Source organism: Echinops telfairi, unplaced genomic scaffold (assembly GCF_000313985.2).
Source record: "Echinops telfairi isolate 266 unplaced genomic scaffold, ASM31398v2 ScPeMD7_7400;HRSCAF=8409, whole genome shotgun sequence".
NCBI classification, from domain to species: Eukaryota; Metazoa; Chordata; class Mammalia; order Afrosoricida; family Tenrecidae; genus Echinops; species Echinops telfairi.
In genome coordinates this window covers 3,748,901-3,751,654 of record NW_022111300.1, presented here as the reverse complement: position 1 = coordinate 3,751,654, position 2,754 = coordinate 3,748,901, and positions in this window count along the sequence as shown.

Below are 2,754 nucleotides of genomic sequence, written 5' to 3'. Positions count from 1 at the left end.
AAGAACCATAATACAGCATACCAAAACTTTTGGGACATAGCCAAAACAATTATCAGAGGGCAATTTATAACAATCAATGCACACATGAAAGAAGAGGAGAAATCCAAAATCAACATGCTAACACAATGCCTTCAACAAATAGAACAAGGTAACAACATAAGCCCTCCAACAACAGAAGAGAAAAAGTCATAAGGATTCAAGCAGAAATACCTAGAAAACAGAAAAACAATGAGAAGAAAATAAACAAACCAAGAAATTGGTTCTTTAAAATTGTAAACAAAATTTACAAGCTGCTGGCAACTTAACAGAGGAGAAGAGAAGATGCAAATATCTGGGATTAGAGATGAAAAGATAGCATCACAGCAGATGCACATGAAATAGAAAGAATAATAACACTCCTATGAAAGATTGTACTGCAACAGGTTTGATCATCTAAGAAATGGAAAATACCTAGAAATACATAATCTACCCAAATTAATGCATATAGATGTAGAATATCTGAACAGATGCATAACAAAAGAAGTAATAGAGAAGGTCATCAAGTAATTTCCAGTTAAGAAGAGCCCAGGACCAGATAGAATTGATGTACAAAATGTTATAAGAGTTGTTAGAGGGAGAGACTTGGAAGATGGCGTCCAGGCGCCTGAAGCTCCTGCTGCCAGACCAAAATATTGAGAGGTAAGGTGAAGAAGACTGGGAGGCAGAGTCCTGAAATTAGAATCATGGTACTCGGCTCTGTCCTGAACCCAACTTTTTAAATTTTTCACTCACAAAGTGAACTGAGAACTCACTAAATCGCTTTAGGCTCAGTGTGCTGGGCTCGTGGGCCCCAGCCAAGCAGCGGAGAGCAGTGATTTCCCCAGGCTGCTGCCCAAAGAGACATAATCCCAGACTCAAGGAGAACTTATGAAAGCTAGTCACGGGACCCCACACCAGAGCTCCCCACACTGATAGCTGCCTTGAGCTCATAGCCTTGGGGTGGGGGTTGGTGGGTAGCCAAAGATTTGGAGCAATAGAAAAGACGTAAGTAAATTTACCTGACATAGTCCAGGAGGCGAATTCAGTTCTAGTTGGCCAAGAAGAAAACAACCTTTCTGATAAGCTAGATATCTTCCTCTGGGGGTCAGCGTGACAGCCCCCAAATCAGGGCACCCCATAAGCCCAATATAAAAAAAAGAGAAAAATTTTTTTCCTGGTAAAAACTGCAAATCCCAGGCTCATTGTTTAACTCCAAGACAACTGGTAGAATGAGTCCTTTAGCATACTTGGCATAATATGCTAAAGAAATGCCAGAAGTTAGCTCCAGAGCCCAGAGGCTTTCAACATAACATAGACCCCCTGGAGCAAGCCTCAGATTCAGAATAACTTAATTCCATTCCACCTGGCCAGGTGGGGGGACAAAAAGCAAACCTCTGAGCTATTAGGGTATCAGCTATCTTGGCACAAGCTAGAACAACTCCACAAGCCCAGTGGGATGAGCAACTGTCCACCCTCAGTGATCCTACACGCAGCTGGCTAGGTCCGGCCTGTGATCCATGTGCCTGGGTGAACCACTATGTCCTGGGGCCCTACAAGGGCCTGAGGGAACTACCCCTGCCCGCAGAAGTGCTGCATACAGCACAAGGCAGCTATACCAGTGATCTCGGCGCTCAGCACCACTGCAGAAACCGCTGCCTGGCCTTTGCTGTGATCTTACCTTCGAGGGTAATTCCACCGGGCATCTGTGGGACCCTACACCAAGCGGGCACACCACCCCACTACCTTGAGGCAGGGTTGGAACTCCTCCAGCCCCACAGTCAGGCAATCAAGCCTCAGATATCTCCTTACTTACTATTCTTTTTCTTCTTATTCTCTCGCCCTTCTATCATTCCCACTGCAGTAGATCTTTCTCTGTCTTTTTCCTCTTCTCTCCCTCTTGCTTTTCATACACCACTGCAAGCTTCTGGGCCACTACACTCTGCCTAGGGCAACTCCAGCAAAATAGCAGGGGGGACTCCAGCCTGCCCTCTGTGGGAGCACTTCACACCACAGAAGGCAGCTGTAACAGCCCCCTAAAGCACTCCACACTGCTGAGGAAACCTCAGTCTGGCCTCTACGATGATCTTGCCAAATAGGGAAATTCTGCCCGGCACCAGTGGGATCCTGCATTAAAAGAGCACACCGACCTGCCACCTTGAGGCAGGGTTTAAACCCCTCCAGCCCCACGTTCAGGCAATCAGGGAAGGATCAGCTATCTCCTAACAATTTTTCCTTCTCTTTCCCACTACAGTCAATCTTAGCAAGCATGGTTGTGTTTTTCCCTTTCTTGCTCTTTCTTTTCTTTTTCATTTTTTTCTTCCATCTTTTTCGTTTTTTCTCTTCTATATTTCTTCCTTCTTATTTCTCTCCTCTCACACTCTTTCCTTCCACATGCCACTGTGGGTTTTCAGCCCCCTAACCCCTGCCTAGGGCAACTCCGCCCACCCATCAGAGACAGCTCCAGCCTGCCCCCTGTGACAGTACTGCACACATCATGAGGCAGTGCTACACACAGCATGGCATGGGGCTAAGCTATCTCTTTATCTTTTTTTTTCTATTCTTTTTCTTTCTTTTCTTCTTTCACTTTTTCTCCTTTTTCCTCTTCTTCTCTCTTTTTTTATAGTTTTATTAGGGGCTCATACGACTCTTATCAAAATCCATACATACATCAATTGTGTAAAGCACATTTGTACATTCATTGCCCTCATCATTCTCAAACATTTCCTCTCCACTTAA